The sequence below is a fragment of the Artemia sp. Qi Xiang Cuo genome, chromosome 10 (genome assembly GCF_049724085.1).
Source record: "Artemia sp. Qi Xiang Cuo chromosome 10, ASM4972408v1, whole genome shotgun sequence".
In the NCBI taxonomy this organism is placed as follows: Eukaryota; Metazoa; Arthropoda; class Branchiopoda; order Anostraca; family Artemiidae; genus Artemia; species Artemia sp. Qi Xiang Cuo.
In genome coordinates, this window is record NC_142803.1 from 57,802,874 (window position 1) to 57,821,051 (window position 18,178).

At 35.3% G+C, this 18,178-nt stretch overlaps 1 protein-coding gene across 5 annotated transcripts in view; it reads left to right on the forward strand.

Annotated features, from left to right (window-relative positions):
- Nucleotides 1–15,309: 15,309 nt before the first annotated feature.
- Nucleotides 15,310–18,178, forward strand: part of LOC148947939 (uncharacterized) — a 56,636-nt gene continuing 53,767 nt past the window's right edge. For 2 of the 5 annotated variants that reach the window (XM_089095598.1, XM_089095593.1), the window contains exon 1: nucleotides 15,310–15,433. The gene's annotated coding sequence lies outside the window, so the exon portion shown is untranslated. Of the gene's footprint in view, nucleotides 15,434–15,937; nucleotides 16,166–18,178 lie in introns of all 5 variants that reach the window. The other 3 variants (XM_089095594.1, XM_089095597.1, XM_089095595.1) reach the window with 3 other exon arrangements.

Here is an 18,178-nt window from a genome sequence, read left to right on the forward strand (position 1 = left end):
TGACTTTTTATATAATGCACCAGTACCTGAACTAATAATAAGTTATAAAAATAAGGGAGGAGCTCACAATTCCAAAAAAGCTAAATCGTTTTAGAGAAAAACACTTCTTTGCTTCATTAGAGGATAACTACACTAGAGGGTGTGGTATTAAATGATATTTAGACGAATAAGTTTTCTTAGTTATGCACGGTTTTTTATGAAACTTATGATTCCGATATTTTTAGAAGAGTATTCAAGATATCAAATATCAAGTAATTTTTGATAGCAAACTGCTTCTGCATTACTTATTATGATGAGAGGGGCCATTGTTCAGGCGGTAGGAGGGGGCAGTAAATCTTGGTTAACGTGGGAGAAGTAGGGGCTGACACCTCAATGCAATTAAACATAGAAATTTGTTTATAAAAGAGCCAATATTTAGCTCTCTATGATGTCCAACTATCTGGCCCGGTTTTTTCTATTCCAGAAATGTCACCCAAATTGTCCTTTTAGGGTATCATATGGCACTTTATTAAGGCTTTATCAAGCATAATTTACATTTATATATATATATATATATATATATATATATATATATATATATATATATATATATATATATATATATATATATATATATATATATATATATATATATATATATATATATATATATATATATATATATATATATATATAAAAACGATAAGAAATAAGAGTTAGCTCTTAAATGTGCCCAGCCCTCTTTGATCTTCCAGTGCCTCCAAAGTGACGAAGGAAAAAATATATCATTGATGTCCATACAAAAAACTGATTAGTTCTAGTTACTCAAGATGGGGGTAATTTACCTTATAAGGTTTCAGCAATGACGATTTAAAGGGTATACTTTTTGATTTGCTCAAACACAATTCGATTCCTTTGCAACTTAAAGATGTGATGAACGGGGTTATTGGAATAGTATGTAGTTCAATTGTGATATTTAGCCTTCTATGAGGGCCCGAAAACTCAAGGAAGTAGAATGGCGATAGGCACTTCCATTATTATTGGTCCAGGTGATAATATGAAACTCACCATCGCCCACCCAAAAACTTGTTTACAATACACTACTTCTACCTGTAGCAACTCATTTCTGACAGCCTTATTTGAAATCCATCCGTTGTGAAATTTCTTTGAAAGTAATTAAGTAACATTTTTGCTAAATAATACATTTTCTTCGTTACCTTTTGAAGAAAAATATAATATTAAAATCTTGCGGCGACAAATACCACCTTTACTTTTTCCATATGCTGTTCCGTATCCATTATAAAATAATTTCCCAAGCCAAGTTTTCAGAAATCTTCAGAAAAATTTAGGGTTGCGTTTTACACGAAAAAACTCCCCTTTCTTCTGAAGAATACCCCATACCTCTTGACTCCCCAGATATGGACCCCCCCCCCCCTAAGGGAAAATGCGGTAGTTATGCTCCTGCATTCTTCATCAACATTTGCTGCCTCCAACATACGCTTTCTATCATTTAATCTTGATTACGCCTCTAAAACCTCGGGAAGCTCACGTACCTTCATGCTTCGTTTCAGTCTTGGATCAACAAGTTCGGGCAACAAACATTGATCCCAGAAATGATCAAGCTTGGGTAACATCTGTTTCCAGAAGCAAATATCACGCTTAACTGAAATGATCTCGAAGTCGTTCTGGTCAACAAACACTACAAGGAAGCAGTTCTCTTTATCTGAAATGTTAAGTTGTCCTTGAATTTGGGAGAAGTATTTGTGCTCCCGTTTGAGTATTAAACAGCCTTTCTCAGTGTCCCAACGAAGAAAAGCCTTTTAATAAGTTCAGCTCAACAGATTATTTTATTGTTTTACCTTCAGAAATGGTTGTGACTGTTTTTACTTCCACAATACCAGCGTCACATATCCCATCAGGAGACGTTACAAGCCACCATCTATCCTGGTCAGCGAAAAGACCAAAACAGTCTGATCTTTGTACAATGATGTCCATTTTTTCCTCGAAGCATTTAATAGCAACTGGTTCAGAAGTAATTCCATGCTCCATTTGCAATGTGCAGTGTATTTGTTTCCCAGTGACTATTTCTTCAAGTAGTTCTACTGTGGATGGTGTAGGTCGTCGGATGCAAATTGAAGAGAAATTTCTATTATAGAGGGACTCCATTGTGTTGGACACCCATGTTGGGTTATCAGATTGTCCAGTTGTGATCCTAGGTAACTGCTGGATTTTATATTCGATGGAAGTTATTTTTGCTAAGTTGGCTTCTTTCGCTGCCTTGAAGTCAGAAGATGGGAGATCTGGCTTTTGGCAGTTCTGACCATATTCTGAGTCAAATTTTGGCAGCAATCCCTGCACGCTGCTACCTTTGCTAGCTAATCAGGCTTTATACCTCCCCCCACGGTTTTCAAATGATAGTGGAATTAGTCGTCTCGCGCAACGTGTGAGTTTTTCACGTTTCATTGAAAATTTTTTTATCCTTTTCGTGGGACTATTGGTAAATATACTCTTTAATGAACGACTATGCCATCCACTACCATGCGATGTGGCAAGAGCTGCTGCCGTGATAAGTACGGCATGCGAATTTCTTTTGGATTGGCTGACCTGTTTATGCCTTAAGAATTTAGCAGCAACTCTCATGAAAGATTCGGCAAGGTTTGTAGTTGAATCAATCAAAAGGTTGCTAGCTTTACGCAATACCTTTCCAATTTTTTCATTGACTGCTAGCATTACAACTTCTGGGACCCTGGAAAACTTACCTTCAATAGACTCATATTTGTTACATCCAGAGGAACATTTTTAGTGGTCACCAAATACGTGAAAAGGTACATTCTTAATTAGACATTTTAATTTTTCAGTATTTCCACCATCTTCACGGTTCTTTTTTATAGCCCCACGAAGATTCTTAGTCAGACTTGAGATGCAGCTTTTGGTCAGAATTTTTGAAAAATCGCCCGTGTTCTTGACAAGGCTGTACAGATCCCGAGTGAAATTTTTCTTGACATGGTTGGCACCCTCGCGTTTTATAACCTCCTTTTAATAGGCCACACGCTATATAATCCGCTGATATACACTTGAATCCCAATCCTCAATAGATTCGAGATACCCTAATCCATGCATGGATAAACTAAGTACAAAACCCTCTATAATCATGTTCTGCTCCATTCCCGAAGAAGAACCATTCCAGTTCAGATAGCATAAGTGATCTTGTGGTGGAATCTTTTTAGTTCTGGAAACAGATCAAATATAACAGTATTTGTTTCTAGAACTAACAAACAAAACTTTTTTGGTATAAGCGTCTATAATAACTGCATGGCCAGCTTTGGCATTATAATCATGTCCTTCTGTTCTTTTGTCCCGTTCAACATACAAAATAACCCTTGTGTATGGAACTTCATCATCAGAAACTCTGCCATTGGAGATGCCGATTCCTTCGCGGCGTATCCATTCAACCTAATTGTTATTTATAGCTATTCTTTCCGCTTCTTTGAAAAAAAAAATATTTAAGATGCATATATATGAAAGAGCTGTTTCAGAGAGAGAGAGAGAGAGAGAGAGAGAAAGAGATGGAGAGAGAGAGAGAGAGAGAGAGAGGGAGAGAGAGAGAGAGAGAGAGAGAGAGAGAGAGAGAGAGAGAGAGAGAGAGAGAGAGAGAGAGAGAGAGAGAGAGAGAGAGAGAGAGAGAGAGAGAGAGAGAGAGAGAGAGAGAGAGAGAGAGAGAGAGAGAGAGAGAGAGAGAGAGAGAGAGACAGAGAGAGACAGATAGAGAGAGGGAAAGAGAAAGAGAGACAGAGAAAGAAAGAGAGAGACAGAGAAGGCATAGAGATACTAACATATGAATAACAGTTAATTTGATTTCTTTATGACAGCTTATAAGGTGTTTTATCATTTTGACCAGTTTGACTGTCTCATAATTTTGTTGCGTGATTAGCAAGGGCACCAGAAATTTAAATTTTCAATCAAAGTCTAATGAGCTTCAAAAGGCTTAATAAAAAAGGAATATAATGAAAATACACAAGGAGATATTCTCCCAATTAGTAGATCGATGTTAGAGGGTAGACACTGATAGTCGGCCTGAAGTTAATTATTTTTTATTAGCTATTGCCAAGAAACTTTCATCTTCTATAATATTGGCTGAATACTGATAGTGGAATGAAAATTGATTGTTTTTATTAGCTAGAACCCAGGAACAAATAACTTTTATATGGAAAGAGTTAGATTGTGCAGCAAGAGGAGACGATAGGCGTAAGCAAGGTGAAGGTGGGATTCTGGAGTTGCAGAGAATACACAAATCATATGTACGGAGCATTGACGGATCTTTACCTGTCCAAACAAAGTTTCGGTTTTCCTGAAGATATTTTTAGACACAACTGGAAGGTCCTTTAGAGCAAAAACTTCTTCTAATAGGAACTGACCAATTCCAGCGGAAATAGCTCCCCAGACTGCCTTCGTATTAAGGTTGTTTGATATCGGTTTTGATATAGTACTTGGGACGTAGGATCGATCACCTTCATCACTTGTCACACACATTGGATGGTCAAGATTCCAAGTTACTGTTGATGCTGTTGGCTTATTCGTCAACGTGAATTTTTCTCTGCAGCCAGTGCATTCAAAATAAATTCGAAGAAGAAGACCGATTTTTCCTATTTTTTGGATTTTAGGCCGCCCAGGATCTCCTTTTTCACAGCTAGAAAGAAAGAGTAAGTGAGCTTCTCTTTTTTTTAATCTAAAATATTTCGCTGCTATATAAGAATAAAGGGAGTTTGGAATATTAAATTAAACGTATATTGGAATTATATTTTTTATTTTTTATTTTTCATTTCTATTTATAGTCAAGTAAAAATACTGTTTTTTTTTCAAGATAAGTTAGTCATAATAGTAAAAACAAAGCTAAACTAAATTATTCCGAAAAATATGGAGCTACCCCTCCTCAATTATATTATATTTACCCACAAATCTGAATTTTCACAAAAATTCTTAAATAGTAACTGCTGAAGCCCAAGTTCTAGTTACTTGGAATAAAATGTTTTTTATTTTTAAGACACGAATTTTTTTACAATAAAAAACGAGGGATTAAGGAATGTAGGCAGCCCCCTCATGTACGTAATAGTTCCTTAACCCTTTAAGTTCTAATTTTACTTCTTATTATTAGCAAAAAAATTGTTTTTTTAAATTTAATCTCTGATCATTTTCAATAAATATTGACAAATCTCTCCCCCCCCCCTGAGTGAATTATCCCAAGAAAAATTAGTTCTACTTGGATGGATAACCATGGATCATAAGCCTTCAATCAAAAATTTTATTCACCTTCACCAAGTAGATAAATTTTATTTAATAATTACTCCAGGGTAAAAAAAAACCTTCCTGACCACTACCATCCTCGCTGAAAATTCTTCATGAACTATTTACACTGGAAAATTTCCTTCCTCTCACCCAAAAAAGTTTCCATATATTTCCCAATAACAAACACTTTTGATTGGTAACACTAAACTAAATTAATTTCATTCATTTGGAATCCGCTTAAAATACATTTCTTGTGATGTATCATTTAGAATTTTGGTTACTGTTGGTTCAAGCTGCTCCTTATTTACAGCAGCTCTCTACAATAAACTGTTTATTTTCCAGTAAAGTCAACATAGTAAAACGTGTGTATACTTTACGAAAAGTGTACCCCTTTCAGCAGTTTGAAAGGGGTAATTTCAAACTTTTTTTAATTTAATTTCTGATTGTTTTCAAATAATACCGGGAAATCCGGCTCTCTCTCCATGAAAAATTCTGGTACTTGTGTATTATACACCACTCACTCAAGTTTACGATGTGTAATACTCGAGAAGAAACCGGTTTCTTTGTTAGTTTTTTCGTTATTTTAGCAACAATTTTGGGCTATATATTTTCACATTGGGGAGGGGGGGGTAAAGGATAGCGGATCTGCATGCAAAATAAGTTAGGTACAATTGTTCTTCATATTATGAAGTAAGAATTGTTTTCTGACTTCAAACTGTCCAAATACTTTACCCCCTCCCCCTTATGTGCAAATATATAGCCCAAACTATATATTTCCCATCTATAATGTCACTTGTCTTTGTCTTGTCTCGTTCTAATCTGAAAGAAATTAACGAAGAAACTGATTTGTTATCGAGTTTTACACAAAGTAAACTTTAGTGAGTGGCGCATAATACACAAGTACCATCCCTCACCTCTACGGAAAAAAACTCAAATAAATTCTCAAATTTGAAACGCCTTATTTTCCACGGGGGGGGGGGTATTTTCCGTGGGGGTACACGCTGGCCACCAATTCTAACATATATAAACAACTATAACTAAGAAATTGTCACTTAATAATTGCGGTTTGTTTCTATTAATCAGAGTATGATATTTCCTTCCATTATTACCCATATTTTGAAGTGTCTGTTAAAATAACATTTTATCTAGTAATTGTATTGAAATCTTAGCCAAAATTTTTTCATCGGGTTAAGAAAGTGACAATAAAGTTACAGATATTACTTTTTCTTTCATTGGTTTGACATTACGAAACAAGTGTTGATGAAAAATAAGGGAGAAAACTATACCTACAAAATTAGTTTTTCAACTATACCTGTAGCCAGTCTAGCCATTAGTTCCATTGTAACTGTAGTGATTATTACTTGGAACCTGGGGCGGATCCAGGATTTTTTAGGGGGAGGGGCGCAAAATAGGTTGATCCGATAAAAAAAATTAGGGGGGGGGCAAAATAGGTTGATCGGATAAAATCTCGCTATGAGCAAGTTTAATTAACGCAAAATTGGGTTAATTAAGTAAATTACACTACTTTAGTTTACGCTAGGGCCCCCCCCCCTCACCCCCCTGGATCCAACAATGCTTGGAAAAAGCGCGAATGGCAAATTTATGAGTATATTTATTATTTCACAAGCTGACTTTCAAAAGTTTACCCGTAATTCGGTGAAATTAACGAATATGAAGATAATTTTATCTTTTTCATGCTACATTTTCATTTGCATACTTAGTGTGGATTGTAAACAAATGTATATAGATTAATGAAACGTACATAAATAAATTAAATTGAGATTTGTAAGCAACTTTGAACAAAATAATACCAAAAGAAATAACTCCTTTTGTTCTATAAAGAAAATGCATCGAATTGGATATCCAAGATTAGATAGAAACAGAACAAATGCAAATAAAAAATATTACTTACTTTTTGAACTGTCCTGAGTTTCGCTTCAGCTTCTTTCCTCCGTTTTTATTTCCCATAATCAATCACACAGTCCGATACACAGAAAAGAATATTCAAATCACCTGAGCCGAGAACTTTTTGTCTTGTCTGAATGTAAAATTGGTGTTTCTAGACATCGAAACAAAACGATAACTGGCTACTGTAAATAAATTTCAAACAGACTTCCGATAGGGTCCGCCCTTTATTCTTTTAATGAGAGATTGCGAAGCGAAACATATCTATTTTTGTACAAATCGAATATTTTTTGCGTTTTCTGGCCAGTTTGCGCTATTTTCTACAGAAACGTCGAAGTAATATAAGAAATCTGCCAAGGTGACTGCATAGATCTGAAGCTAATGAACAATATGATACAAATACATTGTCTATTCGGTCAAAATAGTAGCTTCAAATTAGTCGAAAAATTCTCTGTTTTTAAAAAGTATTGTTCTATCAAAAAAAAAATTGAATCATATTTCAAAAATAAAACTCGATGAAATCATAAATCTAAGTCTCAACTATCGAATAGTACTAAAATTGTCATCTTTAGTCGAAAATTGAAGACGGCATGCGGTTTATTTAAAAATGGTCAAAACATGCATAGTTTATATAAACCTTAAGGGAATTTTCGAACAGAAAGAACTATGATTTAACTTTTAAAAAAAGGTTAAATATCAAAGGCATTTAAGAGCGTAAAGATGGTCTACAGGTTTGTTTAATCTTAGGGTTTTTCCCACCATTTGATTGATATTAAGGGCTTTATTAAGCAAGTAAAAAAAAATTTTATATAACAACAGTTGTTTGCTAATAATTGGCAGAAACGCAACTACTGGAAAGGATATTTAAAACCATAAACTTGGAAATAAAGTATTCGTTCCTCTTCAAAATATCCAAGTTTGTTCTTGGAGCCAAGAAAACCTTGATGCAGAACGCACATAAGCTAAAATTAAATCTAACAATAGTTTTATTTAGTCTTAGGGGTTTTCACTATTTCAGTTGGTAGTAAGGGCTTTTATTAAGCCAGTGAAAAAAAAAACATTCACATAACAACTTTTGTTTGCTAATAATTGGCAGAAACGCAACAACTGGAAAGGATATTTAAAACCATAAACTTAGAAATAAAGTAGTCGTTCCGCTTCAAAATATCCAAGTTTATTTTTGGAGCCAAGAAAACCTTGATGCAGAACGTATATAAGCTAAGATTAAATCTAACAATAATTTATTCAATCTTAGGGTTTTTCACTATTTCAGTTGGTAGTAAGGGCTTTTATTAAGCCAGTGAAAAAAAAACATTCACATAACAACTTTTGTTTGCTAATAATTGGCAGAAACCCAACAACTGGAAAGGATATTTAAAACCATAAACTTGGAAAAAAAGTACTCGGTCGGCTTCAAAATATCAAAGATTATTTTTGGAGGCAAGAAAACCCTAATGCAGAACACATATAAGCTGAGATTAAATCGAACAATAGTATTCAGCCCTGAACTCTTTCTCAATGTTGTGAAAAGAAAAACCAGTAGTGTTGTTTTAAGTTTTAGTTTTATCTCGCGTATCATATTAATGGTGTAAACTTGGCTGAAGAGTTTATTAATTGATCTCCAGAAAGCATTTGACTTAATCGACCACAATATCCTTGTAAATATTAAATAAATGAAAAAAACAAGTTTTTTTAAACTGAAAGTAAGTAGATACATTAAAATTTAAAACGAACAGAAATTATTCCGTCTATGAAAGGGGCTGTCCCCTCGTCAACGCTTCGCTCTTTGCGCTAAAGTTTTTTATTGTTTTAAGAAATTGATTTGTGAGAAAGAGTTTAACTTTAGCGTAAAGAGCGAGGCGTTGAAGAGTGGACAGCCCCTTTCATATACGGAATAATTTCTGTTCTTTTTAAGTTTTAATGTTGCTCCTTACTTTAAATAAAAAAAACATGCGTTTTTATTTAATTTTTGAACGTTTTTGATTTAATGGAGGTTTTGATTTTGGCTCACCGTACATGAATAATTAAAACAAAAAGTTCAGATTAATTTTACTTTTATTTGGTTAAATGGCTTACTCGAAAGTTGTTTAGTTTTATTTACGAGCGTTTTTATTAGTAATAAATATACGTAACTTACGAAATAACTTACGTAACGAACTTCTATATCTATATATCTTTAATACGTATATTAGGGGATTCGTCCTCTACTCAATAAATCGCTCTTTACGCTGAAATTCGAATTTTGTTCCAATTCTTTAAAAATGACCCCTTAATCACAAAGATCTTCAGCTAGAATAAATGGCTCTTAATAAAGGACTACAATAAATTTGGTATAAAGAGTGAGGTATTGACTAGGGCACCAGCCTAATTATTAAATAGGTAATTCCTTCCCATTTTAAGTTTTCACCTTGCCCCTTACTTTCAGCTGATAAACTTGTTTATTTTTTTATTTAATTTCTGATCGTTTTTAAATAATGCTGGGAAATCCAGCACTCCCTTCACAGCAATGCCCCTTCCCCCATGAAAAATCCCTCCGTGGAAAGATCCTCCCACATAACCCCCAACCCCCCCCCCCCCCCACTTCCAGAAAAAAATCTCCCTTGAAAACGTCGGTATACTTCCCAATAACCAATACTATATGTAAACAATGGGTACAGTTCCTAACTTTCAGCCCTCCCTTCCCCAGGGACTTTGGGGAACCGAATTATCCTCAAAGACATATTTATTATATTTTCGACCATGCTGAACAAAACGGCTATCTCAAAAATTTGATAGAGGGACTTCGAGAAAAAAATGAGCATAGGAGGGGGCCTAGTTGCCCTCCATTTTTGGTAATTTAAAAAGGGCACTAGAACTTTTAATTTTCGTTCGAAAAATACCTCCCACGATATTCTAGGACCACTGGGTCGATACGATCACCCCTGGGAAAAAAACAAACAAAAAACAAATAAACACGCATCCGTGTTCTTTCTTCTGGCAAAAAGCACAAAATTGTTCATTTTTGCAAATAGAAGCCTGAAACTTCTGCAGTAGGGTTCTCTGGTACCCTGCATCTGATGATGTGATTTTCGTTTAGGTTCTATAGCTTTTAGGGGGTCTTTCCTCCTTTTTTCGAAAATCAGGCAAATTTTCTCAGGCGCGTAACTTTTGATAGGTAGGACTAAACTTGATGAAACTTATATATTTGGAATCAGTATTAAAATCTGATTCTTTTGATTTATTTATTGGTATCAAAATCCCGTTTTTTAGAGTTTCGGCTACTATTGAGCCGGGTCCCTCCTTACTTACAGTTCGCTACCACGAACTGTTTGAAACTGCTGATGCAGTTTCAAGTAAGTCCCTTTCTAGTTAAAATTGTTGCCTCATTTTTAATAAATCGTTCTCAAGTGCTTAAATATAAAAATGTTTATTCCGATCCCCTACCTATCTTTTTTGGGGTGCCCCACGGAACTCTGATAAGTCCCATTTTATTTCGTATAAGGGTTAATAGCCTTATGATTGACCACACAGAGCAATGGAAATATATGGAGTACCTGTTTGCACTTGAGGTTTGCTGACGAAATATTAAAAGCTCTACTACGACATTACTTGACGACGTGTCACAGGAGGTTTCTTTGTTGAAGAAGAAAGTGAACCCCAATAAATCGTCAGTTATGATAATTAATGTTTTAAAATCATCCCCCATTTTCAAAAGCCCATCCTTCCCAAAATTTATGTCACACACATTAAACTACTTGGAATGACAATTATTGCTGACTTGAAGTGAGGCGCCCATGTTTGAAACATCCTCAAACAAGCTTCCCTTTCGGTTTCGCTTCTAAAACTTTTGATAAAATTTTCTTGCCCCCCTAAGAATATTCTCCAACTTTATTCTTCTTTCATCCGGACAATATTCGAGTTTGTTTTTCCAGTGTGGTATTTTGGTCTTTCTTCGGAGCAGAGAGAGTTCAGAGATTTTCAGAGAGAGTTCATTGACAAAATTCATTCAAAGTTCTTGATGTAAATTTTCTTCTTTAATCTTGCCCAAATGTAAAACAAATTTCCATTGAAAGTGGTAAAGCCTTCTGTATCTTATAATTGCAAACCAAATGTTGAGTTTAAAGATGTTTACTGGGTTGGTCTCATTTCCCCATATATACAACGTATTTTCGACATAACACCTTTATATTAGGTATTGTTTTCTTAGACCACACTGCCGTTCTAAGACGAACAAATAACTTTCAAATGGGGAAAAATTCATTTATTTAGACAGTGAAAAAACAGGTACAAAAGTCCAGATATTTGAACTCTCTCTGAAAATAATCCAGTGAATAATCTGGAAGTTCATTATTTTGTGAATGACCCGAAAAGTTATTTATTTTGTTGTATATAAATATGTTTGTTTGAATTTTATTATTTTAGTATTTCTACTGAAGTCGGTCGCTGTGTATGTGACCGAAATATCTGGACTTTTTTACCTGTTTTTTCACTGTCTAAATAAATGGATTTATCCCCATTTGAAAGTTTATTTGTTCATCTTAGAACGGCAGTGTGGTCTAAGAAAACAACACCTAATTTAAAGGTGTTATGTCGAAAATACATTGAAGAAACTGTCCATATCAAAATGTTGATCGGAAATGTTTGAGGAAATGATCGGCGTGGGGGTGGGATTCTCCCTCTGATTACTTTCGACTATTAAAAAGGGCAATAGCCCTCTCAATGTCCAATCGAAAGAGCCCTTTTTGAAGTTTTTACAACAACACTTTCTATATTACATTATATACCCCCAGGGCATAACTTACAGCCTTATCCCTGAGGGCTGGGGGGGGGGTTGTCATAATCAAAACATAATTTTTGGACCCTTCAACTACGCTCAACTAAATTGCTATATCAAAACGTTGATCGGAAGTGTTTGGGAAAATGATGGGTATGGGGGGCTGGCATTCACCCTCCGATTGCTTTTGACTATTAATGAGGGCACTAGCCCTCTCAATTCCAAATTAAATGAGTCTTTTTTGAAGTTTCTACGACAACGCTGGCAAAGACCTAATTTCAAGAACTTTCAACTGCGTTGAACAAAATGTCTATCTCAAAATTTTGAATGCATGTGTATGGGGAAATAGTAGAAGTGAGAGGAGCGTTAGTTGCCCTCCCATCGGTTTCGACTAGTAAATAGGGCACTAGCGCCTTCAATTTCTAATCGAATGAGCCCTTTTTGAAGTTTCTATGACAACGCTTTCTATATAATCTTATATGCCACCGGGAAATAACTTATAACCCTTGTGCTGAGGATTTTGGGGGGAGTGTCTTCCTCAAAGACATTATTTCCAGACTTTTCAACTGCGTTGAACAAAATAGACATCTCAAAATTCTTATTGGATGTTTTTGGGGAAATGGTGGGCGTGGTAGGAGTGTTAGTTTTTCACCAATCACTTTTGACTATTAAAAAGGGTACTAGCCCTTTGAACTATCGAAGATTTCAAAGTTTCTATGACAACGATTTCTATAAAAACCTTATATGCCCCCAGGGCATAACTTACAACCCTTGCCCTCAGGGGTAGGGGGGGGTATCATCCTCAAAGACTTAATATCCAGAACTTTCAACTACTTTGAAAAATATGATTATCTCAGCCCTTTCAATTTCTAATTGAATGAGCCATTTTTGAAGTTTCTACGACGTTTTCTAAAAAAAACCTTATATGCCCCCAGGGCATATATTACAACCATAGCCTTGAAGGCGGAGGGGGGAGTTGTCACCCTCAAAAACCTAATTTCCAGAGCTTTCATCTACATTGAACAAAATGGCTGTCTCTAAATTTTGATTGGATGTGATTGGGGAAAAGGTCAGCGTTAGAGGGGGGTTAGTTACCCTCCAATTACTTTCAACTATTACAAAGGACACTAGCCCTTTCAATTTTCAACCGAGTGAGCTCTTTTTGAAATTTTTACGACAACGATTTCTACAGAAACGACCCCGGGGCATAACTTACAACCCTTGCTCTGAGGGCTGTAGGGAGATTGTTATCTTCAAAGACATAATTTCCAGACCTTTCAATTGCGTTGAACAAATTGTCTATCTCAAAATTTTGATTGGATGTGTTTGCAGAAATGGTGGGTGTTAGGGGGGGGGGGGTGGGTAATTGCCCTCATATCACTTTCAACTTTTAAAAATGCCTCTAGCCCTTTGAATTTCCAATCGAATGAGCCCTTTTTTGAAGTTTCTACGAAAACACTTTCTATGAAAACCTTACATGCCCCCAGGGCATAACTTAAAACCCTTGCCCTGAGGGGTTTAGGGGGTTTTTCATCCTCAAGGAAATTTCAACTACATTGAACAAAATACTTATCTCAAACTTTTGATTGGAGGTGCTTGGGGAAGTGGTGGGCGTGAGAGGGGGGTTAATTTTCCTCCAATCACTTTCGACTATTAAAAAGTGCACTAGCCCTTTTAATTTCCAATCAAATGAGCTTTTGTTGAAGTTTCTACCACAGCGCCGTCTATAGATTCTTATATGCTCCCAGGAAATTAACTTAAAATCCTTGCCCTGAGGGCTCTGAGGGAGTTATCTTCCTCAAAGACCTAATTTCCAAAAGTTTCAACTACGTTGAACAAAATGAAGGTTTCAGAATTTTGATTGCATGTGTTTGGGGGAATGGTGGACATGAGAGGGGGGTTAGTTGCTTTCCAATTACTTCCAACTATTAAAAAAGGCACTAGCCCTTGGAATTTCCAATCGAATTTGCCCTTTTTCAAGTTTTTACGACAGTGCTTTCTATAAAAACCTTATTTGCCCCCAGGGCATAACTTACAACTCTTGCCCTGAAGACTGTGCGGGGATTGTCCAGCTCAAAGATATACTTTCCGAACCTTTCAACTGCGTAGAATAAAATATTTTTTTCAAAATTTTGACTGGATGTGTTTGGGGACTGGTGGGCGTGGAGGGGGCGTTAGTTGCCCTCCAATCACTTTTGTATATTAAAAATGGCACTAGCAATCTCAATTTCCAATCGAATTCGCACTTTTTGAAGTTTCTACGACAACGCTGTCTAAAAAAACCCTTACATGCCCCTATCGCACAACTTACAACCCTTGCCCTGAGGGCAGTGGGGGGTTGTCATGCTCAAAGACCTAATTTCCAGAACTTTCAACTACGTGAACAAAATGGATATCTCAATATTTTGATTGGATGTGTTTGGGAAAAAGATTGGTGTGAGAGGGGGATTAGTTGACCTCCAATCACTTTCGACTATTAAAAACGCACTAGCCGTACGAATTTCCAATCGAATGAGCCTTTTTTTAAGTTTCTACGACAACGCTTTCTATAAAATCTTTTATGCCCCCAGGGCATACATTACAACCCTTGACTTGATGCTATGGGGGAGTGTCATCCTCAAAACATAATTTCTATCTGGAAATCAACTACGCTGAACAAAATGGTTATCTCAAAACTTTGTTTAGATGTGTTTAGGGAAATGATGGGCGTGTAAGGGGGGTCTGTTGCCTTCCAATCACTTTCGACTATTAAAAAGGGCAAAAGCCACTCTAATTTTTCTTATCTTTCGATAAGAAGTGCCCTGGTCTAAAAAAAAAAAAAAATACATTGTGCCAACATCATTCTTTACTTAGGCAGCGCTATTGCGTTGGCTATGATAACCCGGATCAGTAAAAGCAGTCCGGGTAAAGGCCTACTGACTAATATTACGGTAGCGATACCTTAGAGTTTGCCTGACTGACTATACTAGCCGTGCCAACTGGCTATATATGGTAAGCTTAAACAATGTTATAGAGAGGCTTGGTATAAATGCACTTACTTAGATTGACTGAAAAACAACAGTACAAAGGTCTAACTATTCTATGCCACTGGGACTATTTGTCCCTATTTATGCTGGGTTGCCTACGTGGCATTTTTGATGTGATTTTGTCTCTTTTTTGAGTCAGTGACACTTTTCAGACTTCTTGGGACAATTGTGACACATTATGTTAAAATGACACTTTTCTAAAACTTTTTGAGCCTTTTCAATATAAATACCATAAAATTTGCACTCCATTGGCTGTGTATGATATATGGTTTCAACTTGAAATTATTAGTTAATCCCCGTCTAACGGATGGTCCCGTGCATCGTGTAAAAGCAGCTTTGAATTATGCAATATAGCGGGAAATTCAAAGTTTGATTAAGACAGGTGGTCCAAATTCACTTCAGCTAAAGGAATGGAATTCTACTCAATAATTCCTTATCGTGGCTGTCCTATAGCCTAGCCAGTAGAGGTGCAGATTAGTTTCTCCTGGTAAAATCAATTTACGTCTTACTGTATATTATTGAGTCAATCAGGATGTATAGGCTAGATACTGTCTAATAGGCACTAGGCTAGTAGGAGGAGAATCTAAAAGGATATCTCACTGAGTATCCTGGTTCTGCTGGTACATCCTCTGCACCGTACACCATTAGGGCAATTAATCTGCACCTTTACCCTTATAGTTTTTTCAAACTTTTTTGTTTCTTTTACTAGGCTATAGCTCACAAACAAAATTAGGCCTACTTGATTTACTGTCCAATGCTCCATCTTAATATAATAATGATTTCAGTTACAAATTCATTTAAGAAATTTGAATAGCTATTCAAATTTTCTTTCTTTTCCATTAGGCCTAAGCATTTCTGGAGGAATAGGCTAAAGATTAAAATTATATAATTTAGAATATAGGACTATAATGATGTAATAAAGAAATAAACATACAATTTGTTTCAAAATTCAATGCTTTATCTGCTAGGCTATAACAATTGTTTCCTGCAGAAATTCCCTTCAGAAATTAAGAGAGTTGAGCACTGGTGGAATCCTGTACATCCTATCAACTTTCAAAATCAAGCTTTTTGTGGAGACAGAGGGATTATGTGGTAGATTTTGGAGTTATGTGTACAGTCAACCTGGATTCCAGAATATAGAAATTTCAAAATTCCTCAAGTAATGCATGCAGGAAGTGATTTATACATTCAGATAGAGAATTGATTACTGAATAAAATGGTATGTTTTTTTTCTTGTCTCTATATTCAAAATTTACATAAGCTTGTAAGTTATAAATAATTATTGCTGCACTAACACAAAAAAAAAAATCTGGGTTCAGAATTTATCTTTGAAATCTCAAAGTCAGCTTTCATTGTCTTTTTCACTGGGCTCAGAAAACCAGTCCTCATTAAAATCACCCAAAGCCAATAATTAAAAATCATCAGAATTAAATATTATTAATGTATCATGATGAACCCATTTTCCCATGATTCTCTTTTAGCTTTTTTATGATCCCAAACAGCTACAAGAACTCAAACTAACAAAACACAGAAGTACACTTTTCAAGGTTTCAAGAAAAGATTATCCCTAACCATCTGAAGCAGTTACATCTGAATTGTCTGGCATTTATTGTCAAGCTTGCATCACCAACTTGAAGGAGGATCAACCACAGCAATCCAAATTTAAAAGTCTTACCTGTTTGTAACTAGATCTTGAGAAAGCTTCTTAAGATATCAAAACCTGAGATAAAGCAGATACCACACACAACAATTTTGAAACCCAGAAGTTGTTGGTCTTTGGGGACAAGGCAGAGATACATAAAATAATTGTTACTGAGTCCTTCTACTTTCTGGAAATCATTAGGTAGTCTAAAAAATCTGCAATGCAAAACAAGGCATAGCAATCTAGCATAATTTATGTTCGATTTATGTGCACTTCCATATTTGAGTGCTGCTGTAGAAAGGCAATTCTTGCTTATATCAAACATCAAAAAACCAATTAGAAGTAGTCTTTTACCTTCAAGTATTAACTCTATGACTCATGCCAAGTAATTAGTTACCAAGTAAGCAGGCAATTCACTCAGAGCTACAATAAACCTTCCCAGAGCAGCCCATAAATGAAACAATCACTGCTGTTGTTCAGAAATCCTCCTCATGGGTAGAAGTAGATGAAGATGAACTTGGAAGGTTTCTTGATGAAATGAATGTTCCTGACTTTGACAATTAGTATATTATAACAATTTGATCTCCTATCTGAGTTGAGGCTGATTACTAGTGTTTTTTCCCTTTTTCTAACCTCTCCACATTTTTCTCTGAATAATCATTGTTTCTTTGGACTGTCATATATACATAATTTTCAATAAAATCAATGACATTGCATCTGTTTTATAGATTTAGAATACTTTCTTAAAAATGAAATATATTTTGTGTTAATTATGTTGAACTATTGTGAAATGTTTTTTTTCTCAACTAAAGGTTATGTTTATTATAACCATTTATATCATCTGTTTATATCACAGATAGTTTATATTAAACAGGTATCCATTTATATCACAAAAAGTTTATATCATCTTTGATTTTGTATAGAATCTTATTTGGAAATTACCGGACTAAACTCTTCAACAAGGTTACAATTGCTTTGATTTTTGTAGGTGAATCTAAAGAAAAAAATAGTTGTTGCTGTATAATGGGGAAAAACATTTTTTTCTGTGCAAAAATGGTCACACACTTTTCTTTCAGACTGGACATTTAAGATATTGTCAATATCTTAAATTTGAAAAGCATTTACATCATATAATCATTTAAAATAGACATCTTTCAACCTTTTATTCAATTATCTACACTAATAATAGTGCCTCACACCACTATTTTACAAACTAGCAGAAAACATTAGGTGGAAAGTGCCTGCCACATGTGATGGCCCAGGCCCTGTTTAAATTTTTTTTTAGAAGCATCAACCAAAGGGGAATAACTTCCTGGGAGTGTTGTAAAACATGGCTTTCTGCTGTCTATCTGACTATAAAAACTAGGGGCTCTTGGTGATTATAATTGTTGCTTCTCATTTTCAGAAGCCTTATTATACACTTAAATTTACCCTTGCTGGTCATACAAAGGCAATATTGTCTGTAAAATTTAGCCTGGATGGGAATTGGCTTGCTAGTTCATGCAAGTATTTTTTTTAGTTTTCTATCTTTGTCAATGTTGTTTCTTTGTTTGGGTTTTATTTTGTTGTTTTGAGTTAATTTTTTTTCTA